Raw genomic sequence first — 19,064 nt, 5'->3', positions numbered from 1 at the left:
TTTTCCAGCTTCTCCCACCTTATTCCTTTAAACCCATAATATGACTCTATTACTATGACCAAATCTCAACTAATAACATCAGTATAGATGTTGAATTTGTCAAAGCAGTAAGCTTGACCTAATTTGTACATACATGTATGTGTATGTGTGTGTGTAATATACTCAGATAATATAATATACTCAGCCCTTCACCACAATGACACACTTCACATGATATGATCATCTTAACAGATGGAGCTGAAGTTTTTGGCCAAATGTAGCAGTGTTAATCATAAAACTCTTAGCAAACTAGGAATAGAAGATAATTTCCTTATATGTAAGACATACCTATAAAAAGATCTGCATCAAACATCATGCATAGTAATAAAATAATGAAAAATTTGTTCCCATGATTGAGAACAAAGAAAAGGATAGTCAATGTTGATGTTTTTATTCAATATTTCACTGAAGATCCATCATGTGCAAAAAGACAAGGAAGGCAAAAGGAGAAGAATGGACAAAAGAAAAATAAAGTAATTGTTCCATGTAAGATAAATAACTGTGTAATGAATGACTATATTCAAACAAAGTGATAGACAAATTTATTATTAATAAATAATTTAACAAAATCTTAAAATATAAGACCAAAACACCAAAAATTTGTAATTTTGTGATTTTTCAACAAACAGCAAATAAAAAGTATATATTTGTAATATCACAAAAACAAAATAATGGAATAAATCTGATAAAAGAAAAAAAGTCATGTGCAAAATTTCTATTCTGAAAATTGCAAATCCTCACTGAAAATAATGAATACATATTTAAATAATTAGAGAGGTATATTCAGTTTGTGGACTTAAAGACTCAATATCACAAAAATGTCAGGTCTCCTAATTCAATTTCATTCCAAAAGATATAAGCATTATTTTTTCACACCATACTGATTATAGAATTTATAGGGAAATACAGATGGCCAAAAGTTAACCAGTGTAACAAAGAGAACCAGAGAATATATACTCTCAAATAGAAACGCTATTACTGACACAAGGACAGACAGCTGGATAGGGAACAGGATGCAACCCATAAATAGTTCTGCACAAAATAGTGAAATGATGTGTAACAGAAGTAAAACTACAGTGATCAAAGAATTTTATTTTTTTAAACTAACACATGTACAATTTCAATGAACATGCACCTGGAAAAATATATCTCACCTATCTTATCATGTACGTATAGGTCATTAGGTGAGCACCAGAATGTCCATACCAGCATTACTGGTGATAGCCAAGAACTGGAAACTACCTAAGTGGTAATCAACAGTGAACACACAAGGTTGAAATACATCAGAGCAAGGAGGATGAGCAATCTGTAGTTATGCAGAATAATATTGATGACTTGCATGCACAAAATGTTTAACAACAGAATTCAAGCACTAAAGAGCACATACTGTATACACTCTTGCAAAGTTCAAAAACAGTCCAAACAGATCCAGAGGTAGGAAGAGTGTTACCAGCAGTGAGGGTAGCATTAGGTCCTGATGACTGCAAGAGAATGCAAGCAGATGACATCAGTGTGTGGTGACGGTCTGTTTCTTGATTTATTTATTTATTTATTTTTTTAATTTTTTATTGTTGGCTGTTCAAAACATTACATAGTTCTTGATATATCATATTTCACACTTTGATTCAAGTGGGTTATGAGCTCCCATTTTTACCCCATATACAGATTGCAGAATTACATCAGTTACACATCCATTGATTTACATATTGCCATACTGGTGTCTGTTGTGTTCTGCTGCCTTTCCTATCCTCTACTATCCCCCCTCCCCTCCCCTCCCCTCCCCTCTTCTCTCTCTGCCCCCTCTACTGGCATTCATTTGTCCCCCTTGTATTATTTTTCCCTTTCCCCTCACTTCCTCTTGTATGTACTTTTGTATAACTCTGAGGGTCTCCTTCCATTTCCATGCAATTTCCTTTCTCTCTCCCTTTCCCTCCCACCTCTCATCCCTGTTTATTGTTAATCTTCTTCTCATGCTCTTCGACCCTACTCTGTTCTTAGTTACTCTCCTTATATCAAAGAAGACATTTGGCATTTGTTTTTTAGGGATTGGCTAGCTTCACTTAGCATAATCTGCTCTAATGCCATCCATTTCCCTGTAAATTCTATGATTTTGTCATTTTTTAATGCAGAGTAATACTCCATTGTGTATAAATGCCACATTTTTTTTATCCATTCATCTATTGAAGGGCATCTAGGTTGGTTCCACAGTCTTACTATTGTGAGTTGTGCTGCTATGAACATCGATGTAGCAGTGTCCCTGTAGCATGCTCTTTTTAGGTCTTTAGGGAATAGACCGAGAAGGGGAATAGCTGGGTCAAATGGTGGCTCCATTCCCAGCTTTCCAAGAAATCTCCATACTGCTTTCCAAATTGGCTGCACCAATTTGCAGTCCCACCAGCAATGTACAAGTGTACCCTTTTCCCCACATCCTCGCCAGCACTTGTTGTTGTTTGACTTCATAATGGCTGCCAATCTAACTGGAGTGAGATGGTATCTTAGGGTGGTTTTGATTTGCATTTCTCTGACTGCTAGAGATGGTGAGCATTTTTTCATGTACTTGTTGATTGATTGTATGTCCTCCTCTGAGAAGTGTCTGTTCAGGTCCTTGGCCCATTTGTTGATTGGGTTGTTTGTTATCTTATTGTCTAATTTTTGGAGTTCTTTGTATACTCTGGATATTAGGGCTCTATCTGAAGTGTGAGGAGTAAAGATTTGTTCCCAGGATGTAGGCTCTCTATTTACCTCTCTTATTGTTTCTTTTGCTGAGAAAAAACTTTTTAGTTTGAGTAAGTCCCATTTGTTGATTCTAGTTATTAACTTTTGTGCTATGGGTGTCCTATTGAGGAATTTGGAGCCCGACCCCACAGTATGTAGATCGTAGCCAACTTTTTCTTCTATCAGATGGCGTGTCTCTGATTTGATATCAAGCTCCTTGATCCATTTTGAATTAACTTTTGTGCATGGCGAGAGAAAGGGATTCAGTTTCATTTTGTTGCATATGGATTTCCAGTTTTCCCAGCACCATTTGTTGAAGATGCTATCCTTCCTCCATTGCATGCTTTTAGCCCCTTTATCAAATATAAGGTAGTTGTAGTTTTGTGGATTGGTTTCTGTGCCCTCTATTCTGTACCATTGGTCCACCCACCTGTTTTGGTACCAGTACCATGCTGTTTTTGTTACTATTGCTCTGTAGTATAGTTTGAAGTCTGGTATCGCTATACCACCTGATTCACACTTCCTGCTTAGCATTGTTTTTGTTTCTTGATTTTTAAGTACTAATTGCCTGGGCATATTCAGTTGGTGAAAATCCATAGACTTTGCATATATCTGAACCCACAGTTTCTATTTCTGCCTCATATGTCAAATTTATATGCCATAGAGTACATACACTTGGACAAAAAAAAAGTCAACAAGCTTGCTAAGCTTAAAAGGTAGAATTAATCTTCTGTGAAACAAATCCAATGTGTGCTGCATCTTCTCACCTGGTATTTCCTGAATGTAAAACTGCAGTGTGACAGGGCAGTTATTGTGAAGCTGATGGAGTGAATGTGGTTCTTCCTCTTATGGTGTGAGCCTTCATGATGACATCAAGTCTGCCTAGAGATGAATGTTCAAGTGGCCGAGCAGCAGTACTCTTCGATCTTTCTTTCCCCTTTAGTAAAATAATCAGAATAACAAAATGCACCTCAGTGTTTTCCTTCACTGTATATTATGAGGAGGAGCTAAATCTGCCATCTGCAGTTCTTTTGTTGCAAGCTAGATCATCTTCATATTTCTTCTGATTACTGCTCTTATTTATGCTTTCCAACACAGACAACATTTATGGATGAGAAAGGAAAGGCTATTATTCCCCTAGAAAGGGAGGTGAGCAAGAACTATATGGAAATATTTCTTGAAGAGGGATTTGTGTCTGAGGAATCCTGGATGCAATAAGCAGCTACACTTTACCTCTTATTACTGAAAGCTTGGTCCTTGTCCCTGATGCCAATCTAATAACAAGGACGCAGTTTTGAGAAAAAGGAAAAAAGAAGTTTTATTGCTTTGCTAGCTAGGAGAAGCACAGGGGACTCCTGTCCTAAGGCTGCGGTTCTCCCATCAGGGGGAACAAGGGGCTTTTAAAGAGGTGATTCAAAGGCTACATCCCACATGTTCTCCGTTGGAGTTGTAATGCACTTATTACTTTTGGAGACAGTCATTTCTGAAATCTTTTGGTGCCATCCCCAAAGTACTTCGTTCCTGTTCCTGTGGTGGGTGTGCACTCAAGGACAGATAACTCTGCCTAGGATGGGGAAGAAAGGTAATCTTGTTTCTCCTGAGATTGGGATGGGGGGAGAGATTAGGGAGGAGGAGAGAAAGAGAGAGAGAGAGGGAGAGAAAGAAACATGTTCTTTAAAAAAAAAGAAGTCTCAGTGGCAGAGCAGCAAGGGCTATATTCAAAGCATAAAGTGGACTACTGTTATACTCTCACCCTAACCAGAGGGGAAAGCCATAGTTCTCATTTTCTGGCTCAACTGAATAGGGATGCTAGTTGCCAGGACATGAAAAAAATCATCTTATTTTAGAATCCTTCTCTTTCATGGAAAACCAAATAAAATTTTAAATCGGAATGGAATGTGGCACCCTCTGTATGAGCTGCCTCCAGTAACTTGGCATTGTTAGGCACACTCAGACAAAATGGGAAACACAGCTGAGGATAGATATATGGAGACCTGGGGTCTCAGCTCCACCCAGTTGTTTAACCTTGTTATGTACCCAAATTTGATCTCAGTTTTCATCTCTGAAAAATGACTCTGATGACTACAATTTAGATCCAGAGATAGATCTCTATGCTCATCCTCTTTTGACAAACTTGAGTAAGGAAGCTGTTCTTTTACAGCCACATGGTTGTTATTAAATAATTTACATGTGAGAGGATAATCATGCTAGTGATATTAAGCTACTCCTCTGTGTTCCAGATGTCTAATAGGTATTTAATGCAGGAGTAATATCCCCACTGCCATAATCTCTTTCAGGATTTTCTGTTGTCATTTGATTATGATGCACATATTTAAAAATATGAAAAAGTCATATGTGTTGCATATCATTCCTTATTTAATTCTAGGAAAATTTCCTTTGATTCTCATTAGCATTACACAGACTGTAAAATGTGGCTGCTTATTTTTTCAGGCATATATTGGGCAAATGTTATTCAGGGATCACTTCTCATCCTCTTTTTCTGAGCTAACCAGTATGATGACCTTGGATAAATCACTCCTATTCTCTGTGGTTTAGTTTCCTGTTTTACATATTAATAGATCTGGCTTAGATCTATGTTTCCCAAAATGTGTTTGGCAAGATACAATTCCCAAAAGAGTTCTGTGATCAGACAAATCTGGGGAAAAAAGTGTTTTCAATATCCCCTATATCTGTACTTAGTGTGTAATCATTAATATGCTAAAATCCCTGAGAAGTCCTATGGTACAGGAATCTGCTTCCCTTTATTTCACTAAGCTTATCCCAGGCCCATTTGTTGAGGTAATCCTTTATCCTTGGCTGTCAACCATTAATAAGGACCCTCAGATGAAATGATTTAATTTACTTTCTTTGGGATATCCTAAATTTGATAATTTCCGAGATCTCTCCAGGTTCATATTTCATTGCAACACTAAATGGCAATCTCTAAGTACATTAAAAATCTGGTAAATTGGGCTTAAAGTCAGGTTTCTTCTTTCTAAATTCAGTCTTTCAATGGCCATTGTATGGCCTGAGGCAAAAATTAGAATTTCTCTCAGCCTTACTTTTTTTTTCATAGAAGTAACTTTACAAGTATGCTATAAAATATCATGAAAATGCAGAAATCTATGCAAGATACAATTCAAAACCAATAGGTTCTCATGCTGTAAAAATGAAAGCAGAATGAAGAGCTGGACTAGAAGCCATAATAGATATGAGGACCTCAGACTCGTTCAGTGATTTTTGAAATATTAGTTAGTTGAAGTTCTTTTGACTCTTAAATAAGATAATTTCAGGACAGAGAATAAGTATATTCTCCCCTCCACTGCACATGAATGGAGTCTTTTTTGGAAATTGTTACTTTCAAGATTTTCCAATGCAGTACCTCTGTGAACAACAAGTCATCTCTGATAGATCCTGGGGATTAAAGATACCCACGAAAGAGGAAGTCATAGCATTTCTCAAAGGCAGCTCATGATCTTTAAGATGTAGCTGAAGCTAAGGGATACCAAAGCTAATAGGGACTCACTGGTGTGTGAGCTATTCCCTTAAGTGGGAAGTAAATTCTGTTTCCACAATCCCTCAAAAATGGTTGTCAAGGATGTGGAACACTCCTACAATAAATCACTTGATTCTCCTGTGGGGAGGAAAATATGATCTTCTCTGACCCCATATGTTCTTATAGAAAAAGTTCTTTGGGTAAAAAATATAGCTACAAATACTAGCTAACACAAGACATCATAATGACTGATTAATGTAGCTCCTATTACTGGCACATCTCAAGAGGAGATCATGATGCTTAGACCAAGCACACACTACTGAGGGGAAATCGTCCCTGGTGCAGGATTTCAGGTCATTGCAAGAAATGTTTGAAATAATAGAGGCTCAAATGAGGGCCCTTGTCAAGTTAATGGAAAGAAAAGTATCCTGGAAAGAAAAGTAAAGAATTCAATAAAGTTTATATTTTTTCTGTGCTCCCACATCCCACTCATGATCTTTCTCATCTTTAGTTGGGTTCCCGAGCTACATATGCACTACAAATTAATTTCCTTTTGTGCCTCATATCCTTAACTAGACTGGAGCCCTTTTAAAGGAAGAGCTATTTATTGAATTTCTCTTTTCCCCCCTCTTCTTATTTAGAAGGAAGCTTATCTCAAAGTTTGAACTCAGTTAAAAAAATTTTGCATCTATTAAATGAATGTACGGATTAATAATAAATGAATATATGGAGATATTCTAATTTTATTTTTTCAGATTAGTGTTTAAGCTTTTTCTTGTGAAATATATTAAATTGTATTAGTCAGAATTTTCCAAAGAAGCAGAAACAAAATTATATATATAAAGAGAAACTGGCTTGCATGATTATGGAGGCTGAGAAGTCCCACAATCTTCCATCTATAAGTCAGAAAGCAGATAGGACAGTGGAAACCAAGAACCAGGAGCTTCATTGCTGAGGGCAGAATGTGGATACCCCAGCTCAAACAGAGATGGAAAGGCAAAAGACAAGTTTAAATTTTTTATTCTACTCAGGCTCTCAACAGAGTGGACAGTACCTACCACATTGGTAAGAGTGAACTATTTCTAAGCTACCAACTCAAAAACTAATATCTTTCAGAAAGATTCTTGCAGACTCACCCCGGAATAATGTTTAATCAGCTATCTGGACATCTCTTAGCCCAGGAAAGTTGACACATAAAATCCATCATCACATAAACACACAAACATTTATAAGTAATGGTAGGAGTTACTAAATATACAACCTGGACACCTAGAGAGAGTGTCTGAATCTTCCTCCTTGTATATTCTGATATTTATTATACTGATCTTGCTGTTTCAATTCCTCTGTATATTTTTGTTTATTACTTATTTATGAATGTCTAACAAGGCAAATTGTTGTTTTATTCATATTTTAAATGTTATGCATTATTATATTGCACTTTTGTGTACCCTTACATGACTTACTCTGTGCAGTCAACATTATGTTAGGGAATAAAATCATATATAGGACAAATGCCTGCTCTGGGTGCTGTGGTATGCTGTCCAGAAATCTCAGAACTTAGCTACTCATGCCTTCTGCAACTGGGTAGCAGTTTCTTTATCCAGAGATTCCTTAACCAAAGCACTCTGCCCTTCCCCAAGTGATACCTTCCTAAGGACAACTATCCAGGGAGGGGAACATGAAGGGACAGAAGTATGGCTCACTTGCTTTGGTTTTTAGGTGACTTAGGAAACCTGTCCTCATTTCATAGCTCTACATAGGACTAGCTGAGATCTTTTTTTTTCTGATATCCCAGTAAAACATCTCTTTCTATCCATCATGTTTCAATTATTCATCTGCACTTGTTGCCCCAGGAGTCAGACTCTGTTTTCTCAGAACCCAACCTTTGACAATACTCTTCTACTTAAGTTGTTTTCACTGCTAAATAATGTTCTATTGCACAACCATACTATAATTGATTTATCCATTATATGATTGATGTGAGTCTAGATTGCTTTAACTACTTTTTTTTAATATTGAATATTCCTATAGACTTAAAAGCCCCTTAAGAACCCCCTTGTATCTGTATGAGGAGAAGGGCTCTGCTCTTCCTTGATTCAGTGGGATTCTATTCCTCCATTGCAGCACATGACGTAAAGCCACTACAGTTGCTCTGTGTGCAAGGTATAAGAATTTGCTTCTCTTAACCTGAAACTGTTCAAAGCCATTTCATGTTATTCATAGGTTGTAATATAATTGAATTTTGCCTTTAAGACCAAATCAATGATTGTGTTTATTTAAATACGATCTATGTTAACAGGACTTTGGGGGATCCAGTTCATAAACTCCTGTTCTTCCCGTGTTCTGACGTCCTTAATATCCTGTTATGTCATATTGTGGGATTCTCATACCCGAAGCAATAAATTTCTGTTAAGCTTCTCTTGTCCATGTAACAAACTGGGTTTCAATTTAGTGCCCTTTATCTTTAATTTATTAATATTCTATTGTTCAGAATACAGTTTATTGAAACAATTTAAACACTGTAATATTCAGGATATACTTCCAAAAGACACATGTTAATTGATCATTTACATATTTGCTACCTGAAATAGCCCTGTCTCAGGCTGATATTTTTTGAATTTTTTTCTTTACTAAAAGTTCATTTTTGTCTCCATATGTCCTATACGAATCTGTAATCCCTACAAAAAAAAAATAGTGGGAGATAATGGAGTGTTTAAGTAATTTTTCCTTTATGTTATATTAATATGCATTTTCTAGAAGTTTTCAAATAAGGGATTTAAGTTTTTCTAGCAATTATCTAAAATTTAAATAGGTGTAAATGTGAATTAAACAAACTTTTCTTTTCATATATGACTTCGTGAGACCCAGGGCGTGGAAACCTCCCTCCACATGCCACTCGGCAGCAGAAGATGTGGGCTAGGTCTGTCCATTTCTGGTAACTTGTCTGTGACTAGTTTGTAGTGTCTTATAGCCACTCTTGTGAACTTTTCTTCCACTGAAATATAACGAGAAGTGCTGTGATGTGGAGTTACATTTTTTCCCTTCTATACTATGGGGGGCCCACCCTAGGACTATCCTGTGTCCACTCACGTTGGACTCTGTCCTTGCTTGGAAACTCTCTGCTCCATAGGCTTTGTATCCCCTCTCAGGAGACAGAAATGCTTGGATGCAGATATACCTCTTATTACTTTATGGATTTAAAAATTAAAACATGAAAAAAACCCTATTCACAATTTTCATTAACTCATGATGGGAATACCTTATATCACATTTTGCTATATATGCCTTTTTCTAAGGAAAAAAAAAATCAGACATATCAATTGTGGAACAAAAATTAAAAAAAAAAAAAAAAAACATGCCTTCAACAGTGTGTGACCAGGAACAGATCACTAAGGTACACTCGGTTTCCCTGATTTCAGGTAAAGCCTGACTGTGGTCCCCAACCTCTGAATAGTCATTGGTTGAGCTTTAAATGTAGAGTACTCTAGTAGGTAGACTTAAAATTTTGGATGAGATATACCAGAATCTAAACCCTAATTTCACCATGTAGGAGCTGAAAAGCAGGAAAACATAACATTTACTTAAAAGTTTGAAAGTGCATGGGTTTAGGATTAATGATAATACCTAAAAATAATTTTGCCTAAACTCTGGCTCATAAAAATGCATTGATTAAAAATGTACATAAAATTAACCTTGTGAATATAATTATTTTTCAGAGTCTCTGAATATCCTAATTCTGTCCTTGTAGGAGCCAATATTTTCTATTCTTTGCACTGAGCTCATGCGTGGCAGTATTAGCGGCAAAGACCATTTCTCATCTTCAGAAAATGGATTCAGCTGACAGAAAGAAAGATACATTCCATGTAAACAAGAAGTACTGGATGTGCAGTGCCTCTGGGAACACGGAGGGGAGCTCCTGCCTGGAGTTGTCAACGGAGGCTTGAAGAAAGAGAACCCAGGGCAGGATCCAGCTTCCTCCCTGGGTGGCCCCACAGAAAGGTCTGACCTCCACAGGTGCCTCCCTTCGTAGGAGTCCTCAGAGTCACTGAACCAGTCACTGGTGGCAGCCAGAGGCTTTGTACCTGGCCCTCTCTCTGCTTACCTCCACCTTTTCTTTCTACTTCAGCCCCTCCACCTACCTTTCCCTGTCTCCACAGTTGCATTCTGGGATTTGCCTGCTACTCGGAGACCCAGCAGGAAATCAGGAAAACTCAAAGTGGACATGAATTCAGTAAACAAGCAAACAAACAACAACAACAACAAAACACATTTAGGACTGACTGGAGTGACAGGCAGCAGTTGCTCATATTTGGGGATGAAATACTCATTTCCCACCCTGCCCATCCTTATCGTGGACACAGTGTGAAGCCCCTGGAAGGGAGATACTATTTTGAGAGTGCAGAAAGACCCAGAGATAACTCTCCTCCTCAGGCTCCGTGACTGCCTCTTGGAGCTCACTTCAGAGTAGACTGAGAGCCTTGGATATTTCTGGGTATTTTCTACATGGGGTCTTCACCTTCTACCCAATGCTGCTGTCTCCTACCCTTCAGAAGAGAGAGGGCTGGGGTGTGGCTCATGGTAGAGATCACCTCTGGTGAGCCTGGGTTCAGTCCCCAGCACCAAAGGAGAACTGCCTTTGGGCACAATTGCCTTCTTTTCTGAAAACTGTGCCCTCTAACCTACTGCTGCCTTAATCTTTCCTTAATGGGCACTGGTGTGGGAGTTGGAGGGTCTGGGAGGTATCTCTTCCTCTCCCCTGCTGTATGACCTTGGGAAGTTACTCAGTTTCTCTGAGTCTCCGTACTGGTATTTCTGAAACAGGGAAAGCTCCTACCCGTAAGGTTGTTCTGGGAGGTATGAATTATGTATTTGATACATCTGCCATATTGGAGGTATGTCATAAAATTTAGCCAGAGTTAATATCATGCCACTCTTCTGCTCCAGAGCCTGCAGTGGATCTGTGTTAATTACAGTTCCTTCACCATCTGTCTTCGTACATGAGAGTCTGCAACCCAAATTGTAACTTATCGATTCTGGAATCTCAGATTTCCATAACAGGCATATTACCGTCCATGGACTGATGACCTTTTTCTGTCTTACAGAGTCACTATGCTCCCTTTCTCCTCATGACCTGGATGGATCTTTTACCTACAGGGCTTACCATCTCCTGAGTTTATGGACAAAGATTTTTTCAAAGATGCAGGCTCTGATTAATTCCAGAAGTGGATGGCATTTCCCTAATTTAATCATTAACTTTGCATTTATTCATCTACTTCTCCAAAAAATTATTCTCAGAACACCATGCCAGATGCATTGTTTGGAATTGAAATGTTAGTAAGGAGGACATAGTCCTTGCTTTCAGGTAGCATATAATCTAGGGAAGGAAATCAGAAAACAGTTGAAGGTAGAGAAATTACTTATCTTGGCAGCAGGCCCCAGCCTCCCTCTTGTGGTAAACTGATTTGTTGGATCATTTTAGTTAATGTCTAAGTGTAGAGGGTAAGTCTCCTAATGTCTGATGCTGACTGAAGGAAATTCTGAGCTTTCTTGGCCTGTAGTCAACGTCAGTGCCAGCCGTGTCTGTCTGTCCTCACCATTGAAGCCCATTTATTACTCCAGTGGCTGACACCGGGGAAGGAACTCAAGAGTCATGGAAAAACAAAACTCATGTTGGTCCTCTCTTTGGCTTCCTATGAGAATGGGCACAGTGTGATCCTGTTCTTTATCCTCCACAGAGAATAAAGGGAAATCCACAATGACAGTTAAGTATAGCCCAGCATCTCTTAGCCTCGTTCTAATCATCCATTCAACTTATCTTTCCAAGGACATGTATAACAAATACCTGTACTCTCTGGGTGTGGGCAGTGCCCCACCTCATTAAGTATTAAAAGAAAGCAGAATTCACTTCCCTGTAAGAGGAGGAAATGCCAGACACTCACCTTTTCTACCTCTCCTTTAGGGTTAAAGGGATGTGATATAGACTTCCCAGGCGTGCACACTTGATTTTGATTCTAAAGCTAGTGGGGGGGGGGGAAGACTGTGGAAGCTGTTTGGTGAAGGCAGTAGCAGGAAAAGCCACATCAAAATAGAGAAACAGAACCAGTGGCAGTGGTGATAATTCAACTCAAATACCTGGGTACTTAAGTATTGTCACCAGACATGTGGCATACTTTGCTCCCATCCCCCTGCCTTTTTTTAAACCTGATTGTGTGGTGTGAAAGCATTGTTTTTTAACTCCTCTAAGAAATGTGGTGCATTATACATTATTCAATATATATTTTAGCAAATTTATTTTCCACTCAAATTAGGCAGGAATAGGGTCTATAAATTGCAACAGAAAAGTCTAACTCAATGACTTCCTATAGATTAGTCTGAGAAGAAAGACATGTAAATTAATAAGCAATTTCCATGTAATGTTACTCTAGAATTTATTAAAAACTTTCAGAAATGGTCCATGTTTCCTGCCTCTTCCAGGTCCTAACACACATTAGATTCACGATTTACTTGCCAGCAATATTTACAGGATGTAGTAGTTCCTTGGGAAAAACAAAACAAAATAGAAAAGCATTGTTAACCCATAATAAGATTTCCTTTTATTTGAAAAATCTTGTCTCCAAAGGAATCAGCTTTTTATCCCCCACCCAGAGATGGGAATTCAGTGGAAAAGCAAATCTAGTCTTATTTGTCAATATTGTTTGTATTCTATCAAGGACTTTAAAAATCACCCAGTCTAAACCCAATCCCTGAATTGCCTTACTCCTCTATAGAGTGCAGATAGCCATTGTACTTTGACTTTGATATCTCTAGTGATAAGAAACTTGCAAAACTTTATGAAGAAAATACTTCTGTTGTTGTACAGCCCTGAATTTGGAGAATTGGCTGTCCTATTAACCCAAAATATGTTTGTATCCATTCTGTTCATAGAGAATAAATCTATTCCCTTCCCTCAGTATGCAGTTTATGTCATTTGTTATCTCATCTTCCTACGTACTCTTTTGCAGTTTATGTTGAAATAATAGCACAATGCTGAGTTTAACAAATAACAGCCCTTTTGGCTTTGCAGTTAGGCTGCAGAAAATTCTAGAAAGCTATTGCGCCTTCTTTAACAGTAAAAAAGCCTGGATAAACTAAAATGAAATAACATCTTTTCATAGGACCCTTGAAGAACTTCAGAAGCAGAGACTCAAGCAAACCAAATTTAATAAAGGATCAAGCCTTTCCTAGGTGAACAAGGACCAGCCGCTGCATCTTGTGCTTGGAACCAATTGCTTCATGGTTATGGAGACGAGGAGGAGGAGCAAGCCTATAACTGAAGTTTGCTGAGACAAAGTTAAATCAGATGACTTTTAATGACAAATGTTGGCAAGGATTACATTAGTAAAGATTCTCAAACATAAAATTATCCCTCTTTCTAGTCTTGTGAGATTAGATCTCAAAACCCTGCTGAAAAGAATAACGGAGTTCACCCTAAAAACTTTCAAAACCAAAGTCAAACTTAAGTCAAGTAAGGCTTCAAGTAGCCCTATTTAGATCAATACTCTTCCCTGGCTCACTTACAGAGGGAAGGGTGTGAGGTCTCTGGAAAAACAATGTCATCTTCAGTCACTCATGTTTTATAGCATTGTTTCATGTCTGCTGTAGAAGAAAAGGTAATATGTAGTATAAGCAATGGAGTACAAATAGAAACCACAATTAAGATAACTTTTTTATTAAAGAGAAAAAGTCAAAAGAAATAGGCTCACAAATGACCTGCATATTAAAACAAGCAGGCCAAGATTTTGCACATATTATTAGGTGTTAAAGAACTTGGAGCAAAAGCAGACCTGAGTATGCCTATAGGGAATAGAAAAACAAACAAACAAACAAACAAAAAACCCAGAAATAAACATATAGGCATTTTTCAATTGGAGAAAAAACAATATCTGAAATTAAAAAATCAGTAAGCGTAGCAACAAAATGAGTCAGAAGTTGAATGATAGTTGAAATGCAGTTTAGGCCAATCAAAATTATCTAAACTAAAAATCTGAGAAAAACTGAAAGAAAATAAAAATATATTGTTAGATACCTGTCAGACGAAATCAAATGATTTTGCTCCATGTATTGGAGTGGCATGTGGAGATATTTTGAAGATATAAGGGAAAAGCATCCCAAAATAAATGATGGCGTCAGCCCAAAGATCTTAGCAGCTCAGCAAGATAAGCACAAAGGTTATAGCAAGGTAGATCAAAAGTAAAAAAAAAAAAAAGTCACAAAGGTGGCCATAGGAAAAACAGACTTATTACATTTTTTTTTTAAATTTTTTTTTTATTTTTGTTGTACACGTTTACTTATTTTTATATGGTGTTGAGGTTTGAACCCAGGGCCTCGCGCATGCTAGGTGAGCGCTCTACCGCTGAGCCACAACCCCAGCCCCCAGACTTATTACATTTTAGGGAACAAAAATAAGAATGACGTTTGACATTTTATTAGGAATGAGAACAGAAAGAATTGAGATTGCTTCTTTATGGTGATTGGAAAACCTCACAATCTGGAATTCTGTATTTTGTGGTAAAAAAAATGGAAAATGAAATAAAGATAAAATAATAGCCAAAAGAGTTAGATACCAGTAGACCTATATTGTAAGAAATGCAAAATGAAATTCTCTAGGTTACCTGAAAATAACTCATTTACGGAAGCCAAATATCATGAATAACGAAGGGGACTTGAGTGAAAAATATGTGGTAAAATCTTTTTTACAAAATTTATGCTTAAAGAATGTGTGACTTTTTAAAGCCAAAAGAAATTACAAAGGCATTAACAGAGTTCATAACACATAAAGAAGGACTTGAAGGATTTCAATTTCTCCATCTCCAATACTTGTATTTTTGTGTGTAGTTTTAATAGTAGCCATCCTAACAGATGTGAAGAGTGCTCTCATTGTGGCTTTGATTTGCATTTCCCTGATGTTCCTGTGCTGTTGGTGAGAATGCAAAATTGCGCAGCCTCTGTGGAAAACAGTATGGAGCTTCCTCAAAACGGTGAAAATAGAACTACCATATGATCTGCTGATCCCACTTCCCTGTGTTTATCCAAAAGAATTGAAATCAAGGAACTGAACAGTCATGGGTGTTTTAGTGGGCTGATTGATACACAAAGACGTGCACATATTTAATGTGTACGATTTGATAAATTTGGACATAATGCAAAATGTGATAATATCACCAAATCAAGGTAATAGACGCGTCTAGCATCAAGGAGTTTATGCTGTTCAGATGAACACATTTGGAGCCCTGTTTATCTCCAGTCTAGATGACTTCATCTGTGTCCTTTCATTTATCAGTAGTATGACTGTTACTTCCAGATTATAGAATTCAATTATTCATTTTTTCCTTGATTATTTACTTATATTCACAAGTTACTGGTAACTCACTACTTTCCAAGAACTTCACTGGGCACTAGCGATAGAAAACAAAAACCAAACACTGCATCTCATGTATTCAAGGAGCCAAATATCTGCCCAGAAAACAAGCAAAAATACACTGGGCATCAAGGTGGAAGGTGAAGGGCCTGGACGCTGGCACTAACAAGCCCTGGGTTAATCATCACACCTGGGGCTGTGCGACCTGACCAGTTCACCTGCGCTCTCCTCCTCCACCAGCTTGCTTCTCGTAAACCCCTATACTTCACTGCATGTGACATGAGGTCTTCAACGTTATTAATAGGGGAAGGTCTAGAAGTGTATTCTAAGGATGATGAAAACACAGTTGGCAAGCCAGGGAGTCAGTGAACGCCTCAGCTGAGTGTTTGTGCTGGGAAACATTCCCTGCATTATTGTCTTAGTTTCCTTTCTTACACAAGTTTTCTGTTCCAGTTAAGTTGCTCAGCGTATACCTTGTACATACTGGATGATGGCTGTAATTTGATTTTCTTGTTGGAAGGTGAGGATGGTAATAAAAATACCTCTCTTAAAAGTTATCATGAGGATAATATGAAAGGATTTAAAAGCTAAAAATTGAAACCCACTGTAACACTATTATTTCTTCCACTGTGCTACTTTTGCTCATGTGATTTGTTTAACTGCCAATGATTTCTGCCTTTTTTTTTTTTTTTTTGGTACTAGGTATTGAACTTATGGGCACTTAACCACCGAGTCATATCTCCAGCCCTTTTTTTGTATTTTATTTAGAGATAGGGTCTTGTTGAGTTGCTTAGGGCCTCGATGAATTGATGAGGCTGGCTTTGAACTTGCAAACCTCCTACCCGAGTCTCCCAAGCCTCTGGGATTATAGGCATGTGGTGTGGCATCTGGCTTCATGCCTTTTTTTAACTGTTAAAATTCTGCCCCCGCCTCTCTCTCACAACACACACACACACACACACACACACACACACACACACACATTCATATATGCACATTTTATTTTCTGTTTTATAGTGCTAGGGGTTAAAAACCTCAGGACCCGATGCATGTTGGGCAAATGCTCTACCACTGAGCTATACCCCTCAATACAATTATCTACAGAAATTCCTTGAAATATTTCATATTCATTAAGCCTTATTACTTCTTAATTTTGAAGTGCTGGGTAGCTTACTTGGCTCCTGAAAACCAGTATATTATAACAGCAAGTAATTCCTAACTTAAAAATGAAATGATGGTAGAGGAGGAGGAAGAGCAGAAGGAAGACCAAACAGATAACATGTGATCCTTCTTAGTTTTCTGGACATAATTAAATGAGTCATGTCTTGATGACCCTAATGGAAATACTCCTTATGGTATTTTTCCCTATGTCTACATATTTATTGTGCATTTAAAAAATTTATTCACCCAAAATATTTTAAGTACTGTCTCTGACCCAAACCTTGTTCGAGGCCCTGGGAAATGGTATTAAATAGTTTACCAAATATCACTCTTTCATGGAGTTTACAGTCTGGTGGTAGATATAAATAACTGACAAATAAAATGATTACTTGTTATAGTATTAAAAAGGAAGAAATTAAGACACTGTGTGAAGAATAATGGGAAGCCTGGGCAGGCATATAGAAAATTCCATCTAGTGTGACCATTGTCTCATAATCCCTAATTGTACAACTCTGAAAGAAACCACCCCATTAGTGAAATAAGGAAAGAAATGGTAGAGCATGTGTATAGGTGGTAACTTAGTAGAATAGGGTGCAGGAAGGGAATATCAAAGAGAGATGGTCTGTATAAAAGTTAGTTTGTAATATGACTTATCATACTGATTCTATGAGGTTTGCAAAATAAAATTTTAAATTACATGTATATCTGTCTTTTGAACCAACTCTATTGAGTGAGGAATTTTCTATTCTACCTCTATTCTACCCTTAACTAAAGAAGACAGGTAAATTGAAAGTTTACCTTATACCTTGCTTAGTAAAGTCCATTTGGAGTGAGTTATACTGTAACTCTTGGATGAAAATTGCTGCTTCTGCTCCTGAGTAATTTTAATAACCTGTCAAAATTGCACATTCCCAAGTCTGTTTTGAGTTCAAATTGTGAAGTTTAGTTCTGTAGCATCCCGGCTTCTTGTCTAAGAATGTGCCCATGGTTTTTAGTACTTTCTTAAAATTCATTAATACTGAAACTTCAATTTCATCCAATTATCTAGCATGCCTTTCCCATTCGTAGTTTTATCTCTAAGTAGTGTGAAAAGACACTCTTAACTTTTTTTGAGCACCTAATATATACCAACAATTATGATTTTTCATGGGAGGTCAGAGATAAACTTGAACAGTATCTGTTTTCAAGAAATCCAAATAGTAGTGGGAATAAAGAGTCTCAAATGCACTCTTTTTAAAAAATGTTTATTTTTTTAGTTTTAGGTGGACACAATATCTTTATTTATTTTTTTTAATTTTTATGTGGTGCTGAAAAACCCAGTGCCACAGCATGCCAGGCAAGCGCACTACCACTTGAGCCAATTCCGAGTCCTTAAATGTACTCTTAATTTGTGTCATAGGTATACATTTTTTCTACTTGAATGTGAATTCTGTGGGTCTAAGTTTTGTTACTTACCCAGGAACCTTGTGTTCCATGAGTACACTTCACAGGAATATTGGAAATAAACCTTTTCGGGCTGGGGATGTGGCTCAAGTGGTAGCGCGCTCGCCTGGTGTGCATGCGGCCCGGGTTCGATCCTCAGCACCACATACATATAAAGATGTTATGTCCGCCGAAAACTAAAAAATAAATATTAAATCAATCTCTCTCTCTCTCTCTCTCTCTCTCCTTTAAAAAAGAAAAAGAAAAGAAAACTTTGAGATGCCAAACGTTATCATTCTTTACCAAATAATTGGTTGAGAGTATTGACTGTGCCCCTGACACTCAGGGAGGGCTTCACATTCTTTTTGCTTCACAGTTATTAGCCACTTACTCGTCAGATTCATCTTCAGTCTCCATTCTTACACATTGCACACTCCCGGGACTGTTCACCAATGTGAACAAGGGCATCTTATGGATCCCTTCTAACTTTACTGTTAAATTCTCCGATCCCCTGTTCTGTCACTGTGCAATGATTCACCAGAATACTCCTCAAAGAAAAGTACAAAAAAAAAAAATCCTTTTAATTTTTATGCTTATTTTCTTCCTGTGTGAACATGAATCTCTGTGAATTGTCCTTTGAAGCTTTGTTCCATGTTCTAAAAGGAAACAAAACTTTTCTAAACTTTCTGCTAATTATTTGGATCCTGTTTTAGTCAGTTTTTTTGTTTTTTTACTGTGACCAAAAGACCTGACAAAAACAAGTAGAGGAGGAAAAGTTTATTTGGGGGTTCATGGTTTCAGAGGTCTCTGTTGGTAGATGGCTGGCTCCATTCC

Source organism: Marmota flaviventris, chromosome 4, assembly GCF_047511675.1.
Source record: "Marmota flaviventris isolate mMarFla1 chromosome 4, mMarFla1.hap1, whole genome shotgun sequence".
Classification (NCBI taxonomy): Eukaryota; Metazoa; Chordata; class Mammalia; order Rodentia; family Sciuridae; genus Marmota; species Marmota flaviventris.
The sequence above is the reverse complement of the archived record's forward strand: the minus strand, read 5'-3'. Positions refer to the sequence as shown.